General features: G+C 44.6%; 1 long non-coding RNA gene across 1 annotated transcript in view; it reads right to left on the reverse strand.

Annotated features, from left to right (window-relative positions):
* Positions 1-1,518: 1,518 nt before the first annotated feature.
* LOC119004728 overlaps positions 1,519-23,769 on the reverse strand; it is a 44,100-nt gene continuing 21,849 nt past the window's right edge. Inside the window, exons 3-5 of the long non-coding RNA XR_005070283.1 lie at positions 20,246-20,370; positions 4,275-4,674; positions 1,519-2,137 (exon numbers count right to left, since the gene is read on the reverse strand). This is a non-coding gene — a long non-coding RNA (uncharacterized LOC119004728). The remainder of the gene's footprint in view (positions 2,138-4,274; positions 4,675-20,245; positions 20,371-23,769) is intronic.

Genomic DNA, 23,769 nt, shown 5'->3' on the forward strand with positions numbered 1-23,769 from the left:
TCAGTATTCTCCTCACACAGTAGGCGACAAATGGCCCTAAACGGCCTGCGTCAGGCGAATCCAAAGCTGAAAGGGAGTTTGTGGGGAGGGAGGGAGGGAGGGAGGGAAGGAGGGGCGGTGGGTGGCGGCGGCAGCAGCAGTGGTGGATTCCAAACGGTCACATAATGTTGTCTTTGGATCGGCCCAAGGAAGCGATGTCACAGATCATTCATGGAGCCGGTGTTGTATACATTAAGGAGGGAAGGGGGAGGGGATTGGTGGAGGCCTCTCCACAGCAACAGAGGACAGCCTATGGAAAATGCCCCTGCTACCTAGCCAAGACGGTGATGTCATCAGAGTGGAACATGCATTTCCACACGCCGTCTCCTGCGCCGCGTGCGTGCGTGAGGTAGACGCGCACGCACGCTCGCGCACGCACGCCTCCTACATGCTGCATCACCTTCAGGCCGTCCTCAGCTGTACCACAGGGATGTTACCCCCTGAATGATTCCCTCATGTATATTGAATGAACTGCACAACAAGCTCATGTTCATGGTGATTTATCTTGCGCAGGTGTGATAATGTCAATATATTGATTAATCAAGCGGTGATTGAGGGCCATGTGCTCGGCTGATGATTAATATTGATAACTACGCACCCTCCCCGTACTTGACAATACAGATTTAATCACACAAATCCAGCGCTACAGAATACAAGGTTGAGTGTGTGTGTGTTTAAGAATGTCTTACCATGTGTAACCGGTGACCTGAGGGATTACATCTCCCCCCTAAAGCTCCCACTCGCATTGTGTACCAGCGGCGGTGTATTATATCACTGTGGGCAGCATCTTAAAGAAGTTTGGAAATGTGTGCAGCTTGCTCTTTATTCCCCGCTTTCTAATCCTTTTTAGGCTCACAATGGTGCTTTACCCGACAATGGTAAGAGCAGTGAAAGGGGACAACTGCAAGCGTGGCCGCGGCGTCTGAGCGCTGATTTCATGGAGGAGAAAAAAAGTGTGAAAGTGTGTGTGTTCATGTGCACATGTGTTCCTGTGTGTCGGAGCACAGCCAGGTTTGCACGAGGTCATTAGACTGTCCCCGGCTCCCTGTGCGCAGAACAGTTAAAAAAAAAAAAAAAAAAAAAAAAGTATGTAAGTTGTAGTCGTCAGAGTGCCGGCAACACGTTAATCTAGTTAAAGGGGGGCGTTTGAATGGCAGCGTGCGTGACGGGTTTGTGTTTAACAATATATCTCTTCAAGTCTCTGGTCCCTGTGTTGTCACAGCTGCTGAAACTTGGCATGGGACGGGCAACAAAAGGGAGAAGTAGGCATGAATGCATTGGCAACCCGGGGAGTGAAAGAAAAAAAAAAAAAAAAAAGAGAGAAAACATTTGGTAAGGCACAAGCTGTCAGGCTGCATTTTTAAACTCATCCACTTTGCAGAGTGAAAAAAAAAAGACTTAAACGTCTAAAGCGCCAGCTAATCAGGATACAGAGGCCAAAAATGTTGAACAAAACAAATGTATTCGCATTACTTTTGACTTAATGAGGTTTTAATGTGGCACTTCAAAGTGGAAAACTTGTTAAAACTGTAAATCTGACACCACTTTAAAGCAGGATCAGCTCCTCATTAGTAACACCAAGTCATACTAAGGTATGTGAGTGTGCACTCAGCTTCCAGCAGCGGTGACACAGTTCTTTTTTTCTTTTTCTTTTTTTTTTTCCCCCAGCACTTTGCTGCGGACAGAGACTGGTGGCTGAGCTGATTTGTTGCGCTGCATTACACTGACAGATCGACTGATTGTTGACAAACAGCTCAACTCAATGCCAGCGCCCGCCACGGTCATCTCCACTCTGCCGCCCCGACTGTTTCGCCGTTGCGCTGTGATTTGCTGGAGCTCTCCTGGATGACAACCGCGCTTCATCCCTCACTTTCATTGCGCCATAAAAGGGTCCTCTGTGGTGCTGGATGCTGCTGTTTACTTGTTAGTCTTTGTCATCATTACGGTGTCACAGACAGGATAACCAGAATGGGAGTGAGGGGGCGAGGGCGGAGACTGTGTAACCGAAGCCGGGGCAGGAGTCACCTAGGTCCACAAGAATCAGATCATCCGTCCATTCATCTTCATGCAGCTGAATCCCAAATGGAAACTGAGCACTCTGTAACCCGGAGAGGGGGGAGAAGGACACAGAGCAGTGCCCAGAATAACATACATCTGATAAAGCTAAATCTTCATTGAGAACCAGCGATGAGGCTAAAAACAAAACTCTGTTTTTTGTTACACAACAAAGTGAATCTCACCCATAAATGAAACTCCTCTGTCTGGGTTTGTGTTTGCTGTAAAACTGGGGATAATTCAGACGGGATATAAAAAGATTTCAACTGAATAAGCTCTCCGAGTTACGAGGAGTCTTTGATCTAGAAAATGATTTGTATGCTCTGTGATCACGCAGCAAACACCACAGGGTGGTTTTTGGGGGGATTTGCAAGTTTCCGAGTGTCTGTGTATACTATCTGTTTGTATGCGAGTGTATTTAAACCTCCTCCCCCGCCCCCGACAGATTTCCTCTGCTCTGCACCTGAAATAGAGGCTTCACCTGTGAATGAACCTGAGCCGAGCTCCCATTTTTTTTGGGTCGTGTGGTGCGGCAGACAAAACAGCCGCCTCGCATATTTTTCCCCTGGCTGTGAAGTGGAGAGGATCCTTCAGGTCCTGCAGCAGTCTGCTCTGCTGCTGGGATAACAAGGGGGCTCTGATCTCATCGCGCGGCGGCTCGCTTTGCCGGGAAGGAGCGGGATGATGTAATGCTGTTCACGCGGCGGCACCAGCGCGCACTTATCTGATGCGCTATGGAGGAGAGGAGGGGCTGAGGAAGCAGTGCAATAATAACACCTCAGCTATGATTTTATGAGGCGTCATCATCTTTATCATAAGCATGATTACTGTAACTGCCACCATCATCCGACACTCTCTCTATATATAGTGTACTTTTTTATATATCCATTAACCTTACTTAACTGAAGCCTAATTAGTGGTTTTATTATTATTGTCTTTTTTTAATCAGTGGATGTGTCAAAAGTATAAAGTGTGTTTATACAGTCAGTTGTGTCATTTCACTTTAGCAGCCTTTATGTAGTGCTTTTTCATTAGTAACTTAGTTTAAAAAAACTTGACTTTTCACAGTTTTCTTTGTAGACATTGTTAATAGTTGACTGCTCTTTGTCACGTATAGTGTTTTTAACTTTCTTGATCATTTAGATAACCATCAGTGACGTTAGCTAGCCACATGCTAACGTTTCTGTGCCTCTTTCTTTTTGCGCTCCGTGCTTGGAATGTTAATGATAATACTAAATAACACTATATACAAAAATTAACATGGCCTACTAACAACATATGTACAATAGTGGTATTCAAACTAAATTATGGATGAAAACACAATGAGATACTGCCATTGTGTACATAAACTGTACAGCTTGGCACCAGAAGCAAAAGAATATATACCGGAAAATACAGATATTTGCCACACCACAGTACAAGTGGAGAACTTTTGTTATAATCATTAGCAGGTACAATGAAGTTAAATATATTGTATTATTTCTGCTGTATAAATAAACAGATATATAACATCAGTACTCACAAGCATGGGATGGGGTGACTGAAAATTAAAAAGATCACAAAGAGGCACAACAGCACCACAAATGCATTATGAAGCTGCGGAGCACGTTCGCCAGACATTCAGCGCATGCTAAGCCATCTAAAGTTAAGAATGATGTGCTGGACAGTTTAATGGCAAATCACATATTCCATCCAGTTCACCTTCTACTGAAATGTATAAATTACCAAATTAATTGATTGCTTTTTACAGCGGCCTACAAAAGAGCCCATCCATTTACATTACCTCCGTCTTTCCCCTTGCCACGCTACGAGACAGTCACCTCCAGAGAATCATACGACTCCAGTCCTGTATAATACTGGGGTGAGAATATTATGCTGTGGGTTTTATGCCAGGTAATTAAAGAGATCACTGTTTTATGTCCTAGGCAGGGATGGACCTTCCCTGATTCACAACCCTACACACTAAAGTGGAATAGCCTTGTTCCTACTCTTGACTCCTCTAGTTTAATTGCCCTTTGTGTCCGGCTTATTTCTTCTCTAACAGCCCTAATATATGACACACTGAGTGCAGCATACTTCTTTGAGATATTAAAAGGGCCAGTGATGCACTGAAGCAAAGCATCACACCTGCCAAAGTGTGATGATGAGCGAGACTGCATCACCTGCCTCTGCCCTCTTACCTCACCCCTTTTCTTGGCACGACGCACGAGCATGACTGAACTTAAAGCCCGCAGCTACCCGTCCTGTCCGGCCCCCCGGTTTCCTGTGCGAGTGCCTCCGAGGTGAAGCATGTGTCAGGGGCCCGAGATGGAGCCAGAGAGCGGGAGATGAGTCAGATGAACACTTGTCAGGTGATGTCATCTCCAGTGAGCGCTGATGACCGGCCCCAGCTGTTTTTCGGTGCAGTGAGGCACACTCTGCAGCACCTGTCTGAAGGCGTTTCAGCTCGCACAAGTGCAGGCAGAGAACAGGGCCGCTACTCACAGGGCTTTCATAACTCCCCGGTGATGAAGTCAACAGAGGTCAAACGGGGCAGACAGTACATCTCCAGCAGAGCGTGGTTCTTTACTGCCAGTGTGGCTTAAAAAAAACAAAAAAACAGGTTGCGTTAGATGGAGAATGTCAGTTTTCTCTGCACAAGGAGTCGATTATTAGCTCATTTGTATGATTCAGACGCTGTCCAAAGTGTCGCAGGTGCCAGGGCTGCATTAGTAATTCGACCGTGACTACTTCTGGTGACATCATATCTGACACGCATACCTACGGGTCATCCGCGTTATGCAAGGATGGTGTCATACAGTGCAACATCCACCTGACGTGGTCCCCCCGCAAACACTTGCAATCACAAAACGAAGTGGTCAAAGTTTAATTCTATGCATGGTTATTTTGTAACAAAGCTCCAGGTGGCGAATGGAAATGCAGATACATGCTGTGGCAAAAGAAAAAAATGGATTGATGATGGAGTCAGTTGGATTGAACTACACACACACACGCACACACATACCGTAGCTCGGTGCAATACACTACAACAAGGCAGCAGATCCTCTCTCATAGTAAATCAAGAACTGTTTCACTGTAATAGCTGTACTTTGTAATAGCCATCGCAGTGGAATAACTCTGATTTAATCTAGCCAGCGATCAATATTTTTTGACTGCTGTGATTGATGAGTATTAAGTAGGACTATTAACAGAGGGGGGGGGGGGGGGGAGTGTCCAAGTCTGAATCCCACTGCCCGCCGCTCAGTCAAAGCACTAATGTGAAAGGAATAATTTGTCAGCTAATTCACAAATAGGCTTAGAACTGTGGACATATTTTCTTAATGAATATGTGAATTACTTGTGCATTGATTTCTATTGTGTGGGAAAATGGGAAACGTATAAAGGACCGTCTGCACGGGCGCCTGCAGACACACTTCATTGACGTTTCACTTGGATACTACGAGAAATATTGCATATGCTGAAACCAGCAGATTGTGTATTTAAAGCCTCTGGTGAATCAAGGTCACGGCGCTGACCCTTTTAGTAGTAGCCTGTCATACATTTAGCAGAGCAGGGGATCATTTCAAACTGTCCTCCATCACATTATGACAGATCTTAATTGACTACCGATGCAGCTTTGCTGAGTTGACGGAAAAATCGGATTTTAATCTAATCACTGCAATATACCTGATTGGCTCCAAGCAACACTCCGGCATATTAAAACATTTGCATTGCAGAAACGGGTCAGAGAGCTTGTGAACAGCTAAATCCTACACCCTGTATATCAGGTTCTCTAATGAATTCATTACGGCGTTTATATCACATTATAGACACTCCTGAGGAAAATGTGTCTTGTGCACACATTTAATGAATGCTAATCGATAAGGATTTCTTATTTTACAATGTTCCCGTAGCCTCCGCCACTTCAGGGTTTATTGAAATTATGCCCCTGCTGCTGGAGAACCGTCTCTCATTCACTTGATAACGCAAACATTTGGAGACTGAGACAAGTTTTAAAAGTTTAAAGCATTAAACTTCAGTGAACCGCTCACTCTGCCTTCCTCCGGCAGTCTATCTACAATGCTTCTCTTTCTCGTTCCTGCTTTTCCTGCCGCACTGAGACAATTTTCAGTCAGTCAGTCAGTCTTCCCCGGTTTATCACTGAACCACATCATTAAGAAGTGCCCCATGGATCCCTGTCTAAACTGCACGTCGACTTGCTGCCGCAAGCTCCCTGGATAAAAAGCCCAAGGCTGAGCAGGCTGACATTCCCCTGCACAAAGGTAAATGATGGCACAGAGGATGGTGGTCCAGAGTCCCCTCAGTGGTCTTGGGGGAGAAGACAGAGAAGGAGAATGATGATAGATTGCATGGAGAGCAGGCTGAGTGGACCGAGCAGGCCTCTCCTACCCAAAGAGCACCATCTGCTGTCAGTTCGGGTGACTCATTCAACTGCGCTGACATGTGCATGTAAAGGAGCACGCTGAGAACACATCAGACTGCCGTCAGGCACACCGATGACGGGCTGAATATGAAAGAGAGAAACAGAGAGAGGAGGGTGTGGAGGAAGAGGACTGTGGAAAAGAGACAGGTGGGGTACTGAAAGCACCATCTCTTTTATCTTCACAGAAAAGGAATTTTGCCTTCATCCAAACAAACAACTCAGATATATATATATATATACATATATATATTTTTTTTTTTTAAATGTGTTTTTTTTTTTGCCATTTTCTGATCGTGTTTTTTACCACATGCTGCTCTAAGTTCATTTGTTTCAACACAAACGATTTCAAAGAAAAATGCAAATAGAGAAAGGCACTGAGGAAAAACAGCTTTGATACAAGTGACACTCTGCTACATGAAAGCAAAATGAAGCCGTTATAGTGCCCTGTAACGTTCATATCCACCATGAGCTTCGAGTCTGAGCTCCTAACGCTTTCCCCTAGTGTAAAGAATACTCCATACGCATCCTTCGCAAGCAGTATGCGCTCGCCTTGCACTGCCAATATTTCATCCCTAGAACCCCAATGTGTACTACGAGAGCGAAATAACAGGATAGCTAAGGGGCGAGAAGCAAGTCTAGTGCCGGTATCAAATGACCGTGCCTGGCCCTCTTAAAACAATGAGCTGTTTATGGTCAATTTTAACAAGCTGGAGTACTTCTGACTGCTGCCTTCTGCTGAAAACTCAAACTGCTCGGAGCATAGGAGAGAGAAAGAACAGCACGAGATGGCTCTGTGTCACTGGAAAGGCCCCCGAGCACATAAAACACATAATGCTGCCTGTTGGACATCTCCTTTTAAATATATATGGGAATGACTACTACAGTACCAATCTTCTCCTTTTCTCATAACCTGCCCTTAAAAAAATAAAAACATAGTTCAAACAAGCATTGAATTTTCTTTATTTCTTAATAAAAAAAAAACTGAATTGCCCTGGAGGGGTTACAGTTACATATTTCTGGTATGAGGTGTCGGGTCAGGATCAAAGTCGAGGGGTCTTGTCATCTCCGATTTCATTTCAGTCGTCCAGAGGAGCCTAATTGTCAATAAGGAGCAGCTGCATTGACACCTGTGACACTGGTTCGTCTCGCACTTCCAGTCTTTTCACTGGAGTGAGTCACGAGCATGACCGTCTCTGGCGGTGACGGGGCATGCCAATACTAAAAAGGTCACAATTTATGAAAGGCCATGACATCAAAGCGCTGATCAATGGCTTTCCATAGGCCTCACACACGGCGCGGAGATTGATTCCATAGGTGATATTGTTACTGGAGATCTGCAGACGTGCGGGGAAGTGTCAACAGGGGACGCGTGCTCAAGCTCAAAACAGGCAATTCTAAAGGATTTGCGTCAGTCAGACTAGGTGGTTGGACAGTGATGGGAGACCCCGCTGACCCCACAGGGTGATGCACGCTCGTCAGTGTGAGACAGGTTTAAAGTGCAGACTACAGGGGGAATATTATATTATGGTGAATAGCCGCCGCCTAGCTGGCCGGCAGCAATCAAACGGCCTCTCTCAGCTAAGACCATTTTATTACGGGACGGATGGATGGATGAATGGGATTCTGAGAGACGATCCAGACAGGTCTACCCAAGGGGAGGTGGGCTACATTAGTCTACATCAATGCCAGAGGAGGAGATATTACTGTGGAGACACCCCCCCCCACACACACACACACACACGCACACGCACACACACACACACACACTGTGTTATGCATGCAGGGACAGTCTCCTGAGCCTGGGAGTGACCTCAGGAGCATGGGAACACACCTCCGTGTAATAATAATCATAATAAAGTGGCAAGTGGAATAATTAGAAAAAATAGAACAAATAAATAAATAAATGGTTGCTGTCTGAAAGTAAAGCATTAACATGAGTAATATATATCATCAGCAAAGAATTACAACAACACTGATGATAGGCTACCCATGATTCCTCCTGCAATCATGTTCAGCTAACCTAACGTTGAGCTTCATCACCTTCCGGCACATATCCATAACTTTGAACTTGTTAGCTCACTTAGCTTGTTCTGATTCCCACGGCGTCAAATACCAACGTTTTGTGATTTCCACAAAAGCTTTCTGGCAGGTCGCACACTGATGGGACTCCCTAAAATCTTGGTATTTCGCCCAGGGGCGGTGCCTTGGCTGGCTCGTGACTTGTAATGTCAAACAGAGATGATTTTTTTTTTATTTTATTTTTGGTGATCATTGCTGCTTCTGACCCCCAACTGAAAGTGAACCCTGAGTTATTAACCGGATCAATGTTGTGTCTTTTCCAAAACCTAACCAAGTTTTATCAATGCCAAAATCTGATCTTGTTGTTTTATGTCCTAGATCCAACCAAGTAGTTTTATTGCCTAAATCTACCCAAATTCTGACCAATAATTGGAAATATTCTTTTAAATACCCAAAACACAAAAAACCCACTAAGTCCAAAAGTAAAAAGCCATAAAACCAAACCATAATTACACGTGGGACGCAAACTCTCGCCGCCCTCATGAAAGTCATCTGCACAATCGACTTAGCCAGTTCATCATTCTAACACCCTGCTAATTGAGCAGTTTTGTACTGAATCACTTAAAGACCTATCGTACCTTTCCAACAGGAAAAAAAAAAAAAAAAAAAAAAACTTCTCGTAAAACCACCCAAACCGTCTTGTGAGGCAGAATATCACCCTCCATCTCTGCACATAGATGGATCAGATACACATGTACGTGGAAAGCAACGTGAACTCTGAGACGGTCATGGAGCTCTGGCTGAAGCATGCATTGTCACGTCTTTCAAAACCGAGCCGACCTGGGCAAACTACCAAATTCTTTGGGATCCCAGCATAAAGACACCAAAAGCCAAAGGAAGTCTTTGGTTGAGAGACAAATCGGTGTGACAGAGCAGTGTTGGCATTTAATGACTTTGCATGAGAACGTGTGGCTAGCTGCATATCATTGAAACATATTGGCAAGTTAGCTACACCATTCTGTTGGCCCGGTTTAACATGTGCATAGGTGGCAGGGGGTTGGAAGGATTCACTGCCACAACATAAGTCCACACACTAATGCAGGCAGACATAACTTTACAGTGTGTGTCGGATGCACACACGTGCGCACACATAGGTACAAACACACACACGCACCATACACACACACACAACCCGCCACTACTCCATTCAGTGATCTGCAGATGTAGTTAGACCAGTGTCACTGTCTTTACAAAAACAGTGACAGAAACACTAAAACAATGTCTGGAATGGACAGGAAGACTCCGGGGCAGCATGAATAAATAATAACACTCCAAAAGCAAGCACTCCTCTGTATTGTGATGTGTTTGTCGATGCTGGCACAGGCATGAGGAGGAGGGCGCAGGGCCAGCTAGCAAGCAAATGAATAAATAAATAAGTAACATATTCAAAAAGTGCAAGCTGCTGTTAAGTCTGTGTGACATACAAGCGCTGTACAGTGTCGCGCTACCACAGTGCTGCACATTTAGGTCTGTTATTCTTTCTCTGAGGACTCGCTTTGTTCTTTCCTGCAAATTCTGAGTCTCTTTCCCTAGATTTACTTTATTATTTAAGAGTATTTTGCGCATAAATCAAAAAGAACGGAGCGCGCTATACTTTAAGATAAAAACAATACATCGGATTACCTTGACAGCTAACGCTCTCACCCATCAGCGGGATAGGAAATCTTTCATCTTTTGATAAATTACAGTGTTATTATAAATAAATAAACAAGACTGATGATGTGGAATAAATCCAATTTACCATGCAGAAGATAATCAATACATTAAGCTGGAATCCCATGCTAAAGCACCTTTAGCCGATGGTACAGTATGTGCTTGTTGACTTTAATTGCAACAGTGTTGGATGCAGAGGCCGTGGGCAGACAATTGATAGTAGCCATTAGCAAATGATTAGGTGGACAGAGATGAACTCTCCCACATTGATCTGGCCGGCTTACATTTCCGACTTTTGCAGGAGAATAAATACATTTGCTCGCAAATCTATAATGCATGACTTTATATTCATATTTTCCACCGGAGAGGCTCCTCGGCTCCCTGCTTTCCATCGTGTACACAGAGAGGCTGGCAGCTTGCTCAAATCAGGCGTCCACAGTGTCTGTTTTGTGCCAAATCATAACTGTTTATTCAGCCAAACACAGCATTATAAAATGTATCACTGTGAAGATTTATAATGAGTTTGAGATTGTGGAGGGAAACCACAGGCTTCCCTTCGCACTGCTTTCTAGACATGGTGAAGCCTCTAACATATCAAAGACGTTCTTTATCATTTCCAATTATTGAGAAATATTGTCATTTGAGCCATCTGAACCACCAAGTCTAATTTGTTTACTTCAAGTGCCTTGAAGCCTCTTTAATGTTGGAAATTAGATCCATTCCCCATGGGTTGCCTACTGCCCTGAAAACAAATGACAGATTGCGCAGGCGAAGTCCTAACTTTTCAACAATAACAGACACATAGCACTCTTTTCCTCCCATGGAGATGCTGCGCACTGCCAAATACTTTACCTCACCGTCTCAACATGGTTGCTTTACTTCAAATTCACTTTTATTTTTAACCACATAAGGTCTCAATCAAAACAGAGCTGAAAACTTTGGAGTGTTGGATGTTGAAGGTGACTGAATCACTACGCTCGTATGTTCACCTTCACGTTTTCAACATTAAACTCTCCAGTGAGCTGTGCTCGGCTTGTTTGTCCATGTTCTAGGGCGCATGGGTAGGCAGTAATCAAATAGAGGAGAACTGAGCGTATGGTGTCCTCAAACCTAATTTGGCTGCTTGCAGCTCTGACCCCCTGACCTTTGACATTCCAACCCGACCGGCGAGGGTACCGGATCATTTATTTACTTTGTCAAGACATAAGCCAGACGAGGGGGTTTCAGCCTTATGGCATGAATCTTTGGAGCTCAAAAACACAAATAAAGCCAGATTAAAATGTAAACAGCTAAGGCCATCTGATAGGTGACCTCGCAATAACAGTCGGGTCCTTCTGAGCAATAATCAGTATTGATTCCCGAGAAACATCTTCACGCGTTAAACCAGTCATTTTGATGATTCCCATTGAGCCTGATCAATTAGTTCAATTATTTACACAATAACTTGCAGTGGCAGCAAATACTCGTCAATAGGAATCGTTCAGCTGCAGAGAGGACGGAGTCCGTGGGGGCTAATATACATATCAATACCTGAGCCATTTCTTTTTGCATGTTCACAAAGAATCTGTTGTGTTCAACAAATGGCATTAATCGAGGATCATTCCGGGGTCAAAGGTGAAAAGGAGAGGAGAGAAACCTGAGACAGCACTTACAACAAAACAGCAGCAGGCTTCTCTCTCTCGCTCTCTTCCTCTTTAGAGCACATTTGCCTTTGCTAGTTTTTAACCACGTCTCTGGAGGATTATGCAACGGTGGCTCGCCACATATCTTTTTCCAGGGCTATACTTGTGAAGCTCCGCTTACCCTTTACACAAACTCTCAAGACACACCCAACATTAAAAACTAGTTTTTGGGAATTAACAGTGCCTCCGTACAAGCTATTCATCTCTTGTTCTCCTGCTGAGCTCCTTCAACAGTCGGCCCGCAGCATTTCCCCACATGTGCTGCTCAACTGCTGCTCTGGTGGATCCCCCTCCTCCTCTCCCTACAGCCCCCTCTCCTAAAATAGACCCATCGCTGGGCCTCTGAACGTTTGGCTGTTTCCTTCCTCCCATCTTGTCCACGCCTGTTAGAGGGTTACAGCTGCTCTCTTGCTGACCACAGTTTCCATTGCTCATCACTGTTTAACTCCCAGACCCCTTCTGGAGTCCATTACCAAGGCTAACTTTCCCAGATTTATCACCGCTATGACCTGCAGCAGCCAAAACAACAGCAGTGATTGCGCTGAATGCTGAATGGGCTGTTCTGACTCTATATGGGCTCAACGAGAGCCCCAATGCTGCAAAGAAACGAGGCGTCTGCTTATTAAAAGGTATATTTCAAGGAAGCCCTGCCACAGTCTGTGTATGACGCAGGCGTTTTTGAGAAAGAGTGACTGCGCAACATGGCAGAGCTGCAGTGACGATGTCTTCGAGACTGCGCTCCAAGTGAGTGGATGATGGGATCAGTGCTATCTACTTCTTTTAACCTCATCCACTGACTATTTAAAGCTGTTGCTGGTTCATCCATTTCCATTTGTATTTTAGAGGCATGCTGTTTGGAACTGACATGTTCCTGACCCAACCCTAGACACACGGCAGGTCAGTTCCCAGAGAGCCTTGCATTTTTCAGTCACATCCCTCTAAGGTTATCGATATGGCAAAGAATTCAAACCATACTGGTCATCAGCACTCGGGGCTTCTCGCGGTTGGCTCGAGTTTTAGTATTCACAGCACAAAAGCAAATCCAGCCTCTATAAGTAATGCATACTGGATGAGGGCGCCGCTGATGGTCAATAGATTTGCCACCACCGACCTGCGCCACTGTCTCTGTTTGTTTCCATTACAGACCAATTCTTATCATGCATAATGCATTCTTAAAAATCACTCTGTCATTAATTCATTCAAAAGTGAAGGGGGGAGGGAAACAAATAAAGAGTGAGAGAGAGAAGAAGAAGACGAAGAAGAAACAGCTTATGGGAAAGACGATGAGCCTTGAGATGCAACACCACAGTATTTTTGTTTCACATGATAGGCTTATTAATCAGAGTAATGAATCATGAGACGGTTTGCAGAACAGTGGAACCAGGGGTAAACAAGTGGAGATGATAAGCCGTGGATAAGGCCCTCTCAGACTGAGACGCACGAAGGGGAGTCGCAGGGATGAAAAAGCGTAAAAGCTGCTGGATGAACCTCAGTGACGTCGTGCCGTGCGCCGGAGAAGCCTTTCAAGCCACCATCTCTTTGTTTGCGCCGTCTTTATCGCCTTGTTTACTTGTTTGTTTGTTTGCTCGCTTATTCATTTGATGACGTGCTCTATAATATGGTAAAAAGCTAGTTGTGCATCTGAGTAATTACACTGTAATTGATGAGCTAATAGACATGTAAATTATGCAGCAGTGTGTCTGCAGCAGCGTCGAAAGAGTGTGTAGTATAATTACAAACTCCAGCTGCCACGCTCCTGTACAGGAGTCATAAATTAAGCACACCCAATTTGAATAACCGAGATTGGAACTTTTTTTTTTTTTTATTTATTTTTTGCTTGGCGATAATTCATGTGGTTGTTGTTTCTGGGTGCCTTATCCAAACACGCCGCTCACCTTTACAAGGTGCGGAACCATGTGGCCCTGCGTAGTTCAGTTGATAAAGCATGTGGTTATCATGGGTTAGGAGTGCAATTCCCAGTGGGGTCACAAAAATGCACTCGCATTACTGTAAGGTCCTTTGGGTAAAGCCATCTGCAAACAGCATGTAGGCTCGTTTTACTGCTTTACCTACTGCACGAGCGTGGTGTTTCATACTGTTTTACTTTGTTTACATTAGGCGGACCCTGCCACCTTTCTAGCTTCAAACGGTGTTCCAGGGACATTATTTCCCTCTCAGAACAGCTTGTTTATTCAGTTATGGAAAAAATAAATGATTCAGGGAGTTGATATTAATGCCTCATTAATAGTGTACATATTAAAATTCTCCTCCAAAACTACATAGTGCCCCTTTAAATACAATTATCTTTCAATGATCTGCGGCCGCATGTTACCATTAGATACTTCTCAATCACTTGTGCAGCACAGCTCGGGAGCGGCTCGAGACATGTTTAAAGAGGCCATGAAATTATTGAAGCGATTCGTCTTGTTTCTGCGCGCAACTGCATTCGTCTCCTTTTGACAGCGAGGCGTGTGCCAGGCCTCGCCGCTTGTATTTACAATATTAAAAGCCCAAACCTGTTGGCACCACTGGAAGAGGGAGGCACGATTACAAACGGTGGCATCGGAGGAGTCATCTGTGCAGGCTGACAGCTTGTAGAGCTCTTGCGCTATCTGTTACTCCTACTGTCCCAGCCCTCCTCTGTGCTCCTGCGCGTAATTACGGCGGTTAATCTTCTGCTGCTCCTCCGTCTCCTGCCCACTCTCTGCCTTCCTTATTAGCCCTCTTTTTGCCCACCTGAGATTTTTTTTTTTTTTGTCTTCCTCCTTTCCAATTTTTTCCCCTCTCGTGGTAGCAGTCCAATCAGAGTTGCCATTGTTTATTGTGATAAGTTGGGATAATGAACAAATGACCTGCCACCTGGAGCACTTAGAGCCTGGTGTTAAACTCAGGTTATAAAAACCTCTTCCAGCTCTATTGATTTACTGGCAACATTTGATTGTACCCACGGGGCAGGGGGGCCTGCAAGGCTGCACAGAGCTCTTACTGTTTTACAGTCCTTATTACACCAAACAAATAAATCTCCTGACCATTAATTCACTGCCTGTGCCCTCACTCTCCAGACTGATAGGCCAAAAATCAGAACAGATTCGGGCTGCTTGGCAGACTCAGCCAGATAACTAGGTAGTTAGAGGCAATGTTTCTTTTCTATGTGCCCTATTCCATATTGGATTAGCAGACCGCAGACAACTTTGAGTGTTCTTGGAAGATTTTATGATCAGCCAGGACAAATACATGAGGAAATGATTTGAGTTGGGCTATCCTGTTTTTGCAAACAACAGTCATTATTTCAATATCCTGTGAGGCTCTTTTACGACGCCCCCGCTGCGCTCTTCTGGCTGCTTCTCCTGAACATACAGAACAGGGACATGGCACCTCGGAGTTAACAAAAGTCAACCGCAAGGGAGAGTCAGACCAGTCCCATTTTTTACAACGGAAGGCAAATTGTAAACACTCAGGGGGCCCGACGAATGGGACCGAGAAGAGTGTTGCGCCGTTCCCAGACTAAAGGCCAAATCAGCGATACATTCAGCCCGGACGGTAATTCGAGAATGAGGCAATCCTCTTGTAAAACATTAATAAAGGCCTGTCCAATAAAATCCGCTCCAACTATTAATGATTTTAACCATAGTGTTTGTTGGAATACGCAGGTTTGATGAGGATCTTGCCTCATCTGCTCTGGATGAAAAAAAAAAAGAAAAGAAAAGAAAAAAGCTGCAGACTGTAATGCTGCTGTAAAATGGGTGATGTTAATTATTTATGGGAACAGACACGTTTGTGCACCTTCAGACTCTTTCGGCCCCTGCGCACACACACACATACTCGCACACACACACACACACACACACACACACACACACACAGGTTACACCCTCGACACAAACCCCAGAGTATACATCCCTGTGCCAGAATGATGAATAAACTGCAACACTAGAAGATGAAAGATCCTCTGATTAGTTCTTGCCAACATGTTTACCATAGTTTGAATCACTACCATACCCACTGATTGTACACTTATGTAATGTAGGTTCAAATACACTTTCCATCCTGCTCACTGGTTTCCCTCTGGAAACGGACGTATAATTGTCAGCATATGTGCAACACACACACATTCTGTAGCTTGACTCACATAATGTGCACACTGGAGTGGAGAATCCTCTGAGTGATGTCACCTTCAAACGAAAGACGCAAAAGTTGCCAAAACCATGCGAAACGCAACGACTGGCTCAGATTAAACAGTTTGGTTTGCGCACACAAACACACTCGCATAAACACGCAGGCGCACATACACAAATTCACATGCGTGCGTTTTCTGGGGGGCAGGGAGGCACTCGGGTCCGATTTCTTCATCATCTGAACAGAGAACCTGTGCTGCAGGAAAGAGACGCCTGCTTATCATGCAGGACTCACCGGCCGCAGCATGAAGGTGGCTTTGAACGCTTAAGCTCTACCGGATATTCATCAGCTTCAGTACCTGGAAGGTACAGAATACCTCTGACTCTGACTGAAGGATAAATTCTTTTCCCCTCATGGCCAAACATGGCACGTAAATATTCGTACACATACATGTACATACAGTAGTTATGATAAGTCCATGCAAAGATTTAGAGACAGCGTAATCCATCCAACCCTTTCAGAAAAGTCAGAGCTGATCCAAAGTGCCAAAAGCAGGTCTCCTCCTCCTGCACCACACATACCACTTGGGATTGCTGCCATTATGATGTGCTTAGTCAGTCAGGGCACTCTAGTCGCTGGATAAAAGGCAAGACCACCAGACAGCTAACCAGCTAATCTGCCGAATATTCTGTTAATCTGACAGCCAGTGTTGAATAATGAATATGTACATTATCACAGAGGGAGGTATCACAGGGGACACAGTGGATCACTCTCGACGTGGTAGGTGGACATGACGGGTCTGTTATCAGCGTGATTTCTAATGAGCTAATTCACAGGTGAGTGTACATTTAGCGGGCCACATGTGTGCATGTGTAATTATGACAAAGGTGAGGCTATCTTGATCGAGAACATGCTGTACTTCTGAATTCACCAGAGATACCGCTTTCAAGGAAGCTAAAGAAAAGGGCTGATACATTTGATTTTTTTTTTTTCCTTTTTTTTTGAAAGGTAACCTCTAATCGATGTGTATGCTTGTGTAGGTGCATATGTTTGGGCCATTAATGCAGCTCTGAATCTGCCAAGTGTCTAATCACCAATCTAGAACAATATGACCCATGAATGATAAATGAAAGTGCGCATGCTGCCATGACAAAAGACCTCGTCTTGTCAGCTGTTACAGCAGTAAATGACTTTCCACTCTGAGGTGGTTGTCCCAGTGATTTACGCCAGCTCTTTCAGGGGCAGGGATTTAAATGTAATGCACATTTAATTGTTCTTTTATTGATTATTGGGGGTCTGTTGCAAAGATCAAAATGCAGACAATGTACCATTCTGTAAATCACGAGTCTGTTGAAACTTAGCATTGCTTTACGTCGTAACTTTGCATTTCCTCATGTGCTGTGGTTAGGTTTAGGCAGAAAAAACAATTGGCAAGGGTTAGGAAAAGATCATGTTTTGGCTTAAAATACACGGTTTCATTGCCACTAACATGGCTGGATTTGACTCGACATCTTGTGAAAAACATCCAGTGGTTTCACACTTACAGATGTGAAAACACCATCTAGAACAGGGGTCAGTGGCTTGGCAGCCATCTCCTCCAGCCTACCAAATAACCTCAGCACAAGTAACATGAACAATGTATTGTAGAAATGTCAATATGGTACATATGACAAATTGGAAAGTATCCATGGTTTGCAGAAACATAAACTGCTAACGTTTTCTTCAGGCGAATGGGGTGCCTGGGTTACAGTCCTGACTGACAGCCTGTTGTAAAGTTCACACTGAACACCAGACAACAAGGTGTCTACACCCCAGGCCCTATTTTCATACATTTCTTTTCATCCTAGTGCCCCTTCCCCCATATTGCCCCCCATTTCATTCCATTTCCTTCTGGGAGTAAGGCCCTGCTTTACCTTTCAACCACGGCATGCTACCTGTCACAGTGCAGAACACACACACACACACACACACACACACACATCCCTGAGCGTGGTGCAAGAGGCATGTGACATCTGTTCTCTCTCCGGTGGGCTCCTCATGTCCTCGACCTCATCCACATCGTTTCTGAGCACCTGGGAGGGAGGAGGGGAGGTTGTATGACAAGGGGACGTTCTAAAGAAAAAGGGGATGAAAGGGGGATTCTGCGTGTGTGTGTGTGAGCGCAGGTTTGTTAGGGGGAGGTGGGTGGTTGTTGTAGACAGAGAGCAGTCAAGCACAACATCAGTCACGACTGCCACCACCCTTCCTCCCACCATCACTAACTTTTCCCTCCGTGACCTTGACCTGAGTTTGGTGCTTTTTGACAGCATAGGTCCTTGTTGACACCAGCTGTGCCGGCACGCTGTGCCAGATGCACGGAAAGTAGGCTACAGTGAGGGTGGAGTGACATAATGCTGCACTGTGGATGTACACTGACGGATGGTGGCGCAGTTCAGTGACCTCGGTGCCTCAGATAGTCTGATATGGAGAGAAATGGATGGTTTTGCAGACTTCAGACCAGAGGCCCCTGGTTTGTGAAATGGAGGCACAGAGAGCCAAAACATCAGAGCAGGGGAAGTGAATGTACGCTCCCAAATAGCTTCGATGGTTGTGCCCTTGTGCAACATCTGCCTGAGTCACACCACTTTGCAGCTAACGGTAACCATTACAATTCACCCCTGAAGCCAACGCAGAGTTGGCTTGAGCTGCAGTTCCAGTAATGGCTGGTAGGTTCTGGCTCCAACACAGCTCTGTGTTAGTTTTATTGAAGTCAACAGGAACTCTCTCTTTAAATATGAAGTCAATAAAGGGTCTCAAAAGCTATTGAATTTTCTATACTCGGTGTTTCAGCAACAGCCCTCAAAGTAGACCCATTTCAATTTTCAGTTTCAATATCATCGGCCCGTTTCTCGCAACAGGACCCAACGCAGTCAGCAGGCTTTTTACAGCTGCTTGCATGCAAAATGAATGGGAGGCATAGAAACGATGCATCCCATGGACACCGTAAGTCTGCAATAGGTTGACCATTTTAGTCATATTCTCCTCCCTTACATTATCTGCATGTTAGCGTTTTTAAAAACACAGTTACCCTCGCATTAACCTGGCAGCTGTTACCTTTTCTCCTGCAGGGATTTAGTTTTTTTAATGTCAGGACTTGACTCCCCCATGCAAATGTTTCAACAAGTTCCCCTCTGCACAATTTTACAGGCGCACCATCATTGCATTCACCACCACCTTATGTGTTACTAATGTAATTGGCCTAACGGATCACAAATAAGCCAGATTGTTTTGTTTTTTGTTTTGTTTTTTTCACTTTATCGGAGAATGTAAATAGTTACGGCCAGACCTTTTACCCAGCACTGTCCCTCCACAGTGGAGATATGCTTGGCCATGCAAGACTTCCCCTCTTGGTTTGGAAAACAAAACTAATTGAGCTGAAAGATGCTACGAAGCTCCGAAGAGCCGAGGAGACAGCTCTCTGCGAGTTTGTCACTAAAGTGACCCCCGGCACATTACACATAGTCAGTCGATCCATTTTAAGGGTTAAGATATTGAATGTTGCTGCTTAAGCGAGCTTATGTGTGAGATTTCATTTGTGCACAAGCTGGTGTATTCTAATCTAATATATTCTCTTTCATTCCGTGTGTCATATTTCTGTGGTGTGAGAAGTGTAGCTGCCTGAAGCAGAGCCTGTGTCTGCTTAGCACATTGACTCAGCGGGGTCATGGGTTCGCTGGCTCAGGCTCAGCCCCTCTAACAGCCTTTTCAAATCATTAAGTAATGAAGTGGGTGCCATTCAAATATAAATGCATCCACAAGCCAGGATCCTTTCATGTTTCAAACTATAAATACTCTTGGATTTTTCCTCTGAGCCAATATACCTATCAAAGCCATTTCTAACATCTGTTATTCCCCCCCCCCCAAAAAAAAGTGCACGACACTGGGCCAATTGCTGTAGCTGTGCAGCAAAGTGTTTTATAATGCATGGCATACAAGGCAGTAAGGCATACTTTTCCTTAATTTGTTAATTGATTATTGCCTAATCTGTCAAAGATCCTGGCTCGGAGCCCTCGCGATTGTTGTGTTCGAGGGCGCTAAAAACACACAAACACGAGTGCGCTGGCACGCGGAGGCACACCAACACACAGTGAGATAAGCAAACCCCCAGATGTAAGTCTCTTGATACTCGCTGATTATTGTGAGTGCAGCCACCACTGACCTTGGCACACATAGCCACAGCAAGCTCCTTTCCTCTCCATCCATCTCCCTCTCACTGGAGTGGCCCCTGGCCTGCAGCTTATTGGGGGGCCTGGAGCCAGCTTCCCATCTCAGACAGGCCCTAATCTGGGAGGCAAATGATAAGGCTGAGGTTTACAGGAAGGGCTTTGCACACTCACCAAAATTTGCATTTAAAGGCCCTCAAGTAATCTTTAGGCTTATTTAAATCTCAGCAAGACACTAGCAGGAGAGAAGGGGGGGGGGCTCTGCAGATCCACCTCCAGTGCTTCTTTCCCATGGCAGACCAAATCCCCACCATAAATGAGCGAGGATGTGGATTGCCTTTGCCGTTCTCACAGCGGCCCGTCTCCGTATTGTCAATGGCATTTAATTGACTGAGATTTTTTTTTTCTCTCTCAGCATCCAAATAAAACCACCACATGGGACCAAAGCTTCAACCATTACTGCAAAGTGATTTGTGTGAAAAAAAAGCCATTTTGCCAGAAAAAAAATACACAGCTATTGACATACAGTTGGCGTTTTAGCAGTTTTTTTGTTTTTTTTTATTTGTTCTTTTGCTTATTTGTTTGTCTGGTTGTTTTACATGGTTCAACTATGTATTTGTCCACGCACTCTTTGTTCATGTGATTACAATGACAATGAAAGAAACATTTGCATGTGTTTTAAGCTCCCACTGCTGCCATATGACCACCTGAGCAAGACATTATTGTCGCATAGGTTGATGTTATTTTCAAAGCCTGCCTCACACTTGCTCCTTTTGTTATGTTCATCTCCAGTCAGAATTATTCTTTTCAATGAAAAAGCCAAAAATGGAGGGAAAAAAACCCCCCACAATAATCAAAACACCAAACCGTTGCTGGCACGGCCGCTAGAATCTATTCTGTCCCAGTTTTTTTTTTTGAGAGTGTGTGCATATTTACCAGCTGCTGCAGCTACTGTATAGGAGCCACTGTGTGGCTATCAGCATATTTGCTGGTTTACTGGCATCGCGTCCTGCAGTATGTATACCATAACAGCACAATACTTCTGCTCAGCCAACTCGCGTCAGTGTCAGGGGGGTTATTTCCAGTGTGGGATTGCACGGTGCATCCTACACATCCAGAAGGGATTTGAAAGATTAATCCTCACCTTTCCAACTGAATGTATGTAATTTGGTTTGACAAACACCAGCCCTACAGGGACATTTTCTTCATTAATACTTGACAATGTGCCTTGCGTCTCAGGCCTGAGGAGATGTAGCGGTGTGACGGACGAGAGCATTAAAGTGACCCAGATTCAATCTTTCTTTCTCCACTTGCGAGCTTTTAACACTGAGTATAGCACCTGTGATACAAAATTCAGCCGAGAGAGCAACAAAGAAGGGGTGTTAACAGCCATTACAACAGGCCACACAGAGGGGACACGATCTGATGATTCTCTCAGACTGAAATACACACTAAAATATTCAAGAGGGCCGAGGAGTGTTTAGAAGGAGTCTTTGAAGACCCTTAAAAGCAGTGTGACACCCATATAGTGCGTACAGTATGGGCTAACAGAATGCAACGGCTGTCTCGTTCAAGTTACTTTAGCAATGTTTTGTGGTTTTCGGTCTACAATTAGTGATGTTGAGGTTGGTTTTTACAGAGGAGATCATGATAATAGTCTCAAAGGCTAAAAAGGGAATCTCCCATCTGACAGACCAATTCCTGATTTTCATACAGATTACAGGGGTTCTGTGAATGCTGGCCATTATTTATGTGAACGGGCTGCATTTTTCTAAAACGTTAGCAACTGTTGCGGAGCAAAGACGGGCACTGAGATGAGGCACCCGAGAACCGGCATAAAGTCACATCCACAGTCCAGCGGTGTTAAACGACTTAAACAAATCGTCCACAGACTTGTGGAGGCGGGAAAGGTCTCGTTTTTTGTCTTCACATTACAGTTTGCTCTCATATGGCCAGTAAGACTGTGAAAAATACATGAAAGTTGCCACAAATTCTTACATAGAGCATTTAAACACTTATCAGAGACATAACATGTTAATAATTGACTTTTCTTGTGGCACCGACATATTTTGGCATATTTTTTTCAACCACTGCAGGGAGCCATGCTAGCGTAAGCTAAAGGATGGACCAGTGACTTGTCATTTTCACACAAATTTTGTACAGACTAAACATAAATCAGAGACATAATGGGTTCATAAGTGTCCGGAGCTTTGGTGGCACTGGTGGGCAGATTCATTCACTTATTTTTTATCACCGGAGGAAGCCATGCTAGCTGTTTTCCTGCTTTCAGTCGTTTGTGTTAACCTAAGCTAACTGTCTACTGGCTGAAGCCTCAGATTGACTGGACAGATACTGCTAACAGTCTCAATATTTACACATAGGTCTTGGCAAGGAAGCATTCATATTATCAAAATGTCAAATGATTGCTTTATGTTTGTCATTAACAAATAGCTGACGAAATCTCTGCGAGGCCGCTTCTTCTCAAGGTGTCTCTTCCACCACAGGGCAAAATAAACTACAGAGGGGAATGGGAACCATTAAAAACACACAGAATCTGTTTCAAACCAACAATAAGTGTGTGAGACACTATTAAAGCAAGTGGAAAGGCTAAAGCTGATATCATATTTAATATTCAGCCAGATTTTTTTCTCTTTTGCATACCCCTCTTCACAGCCCGAAGACAGGTCAAATCAAGCTCATGCATATAAAAGCCGTTGCCCTGGGCAAAGATTTAACCAGCCCGGATGAGTCCCGGGGCTGTAGTGAACAAAAAAAACACCCTCGCTGCCGTTCCAGCTCTGAGAAATATGAGTAGACGCGAGAAAAGAGATCTGGACACGAGCCCCCCCCCGCCACTCCCCACAACCCTTCCTCCGTATCCGAAACTAACCGTTAGCTTGGCTTCCCAGTCACACTATGGAGACTCTGCTCACTCTTCCATGCCACAGCCACTTCCTGCTGGCTCTAAACAATGCAGACTCCATTTGGGCCGCCGTAATGGCTGACTGCTTGACATAACCCTTGTCAGTGAGAGCTGAGATAGGTGACACTTGACAGATGTGTAATTGCTGGAAGAGCTCACTGACAGGTGGATGAGCTTAAAGACACCTGATATGCTTCCGAGGCTGTTGACGTGGGGGATTACACCTTTAAGCGGCACCGGCGTCCCTGGGTGTTGGTGCTGCTTCTTTTTTTTTCCTTTTTTTTTTTTCTTCCTGCATGCTTCAAGATAGCAAAAAAAAAGAGAGAAATGTTTGGGTAATATATTCAAAGTGAAATTGGTTTGATTTGTTTGAGCCAAGATATGAGGCAAGCGTGACAGTGAGAAAGGTTAAGTCTCCCGCAATAACCCTCATTTTAATGCATCCAGATGTATATTCTCTGTGAGGTAATGTATGGTTTTGACATCATCTTGTAAAAGCCCGTTCCGAGGCGTGATAGCTCTCCCCTCTCAGGTCAGCCCAGGTGAGGTGCTACCAGAAGCCGGAGATAACACCCCACCCCTATAAAAGACAGGAAG

Source organism: Acanthopagrus latus, chromosome 16 (assembly GCF_904848185.1).
Source record: "Acanthopagrus latus isolate v.2019 chromosome 16, fAcaLat1.1, whole genome shotgun sequence".
NCBI lineage: Eukaryota > Metazoa > Chordata > Actinopteri > Spariformes > Sparidae > Acanthopagrus > Acanthopagrus latus.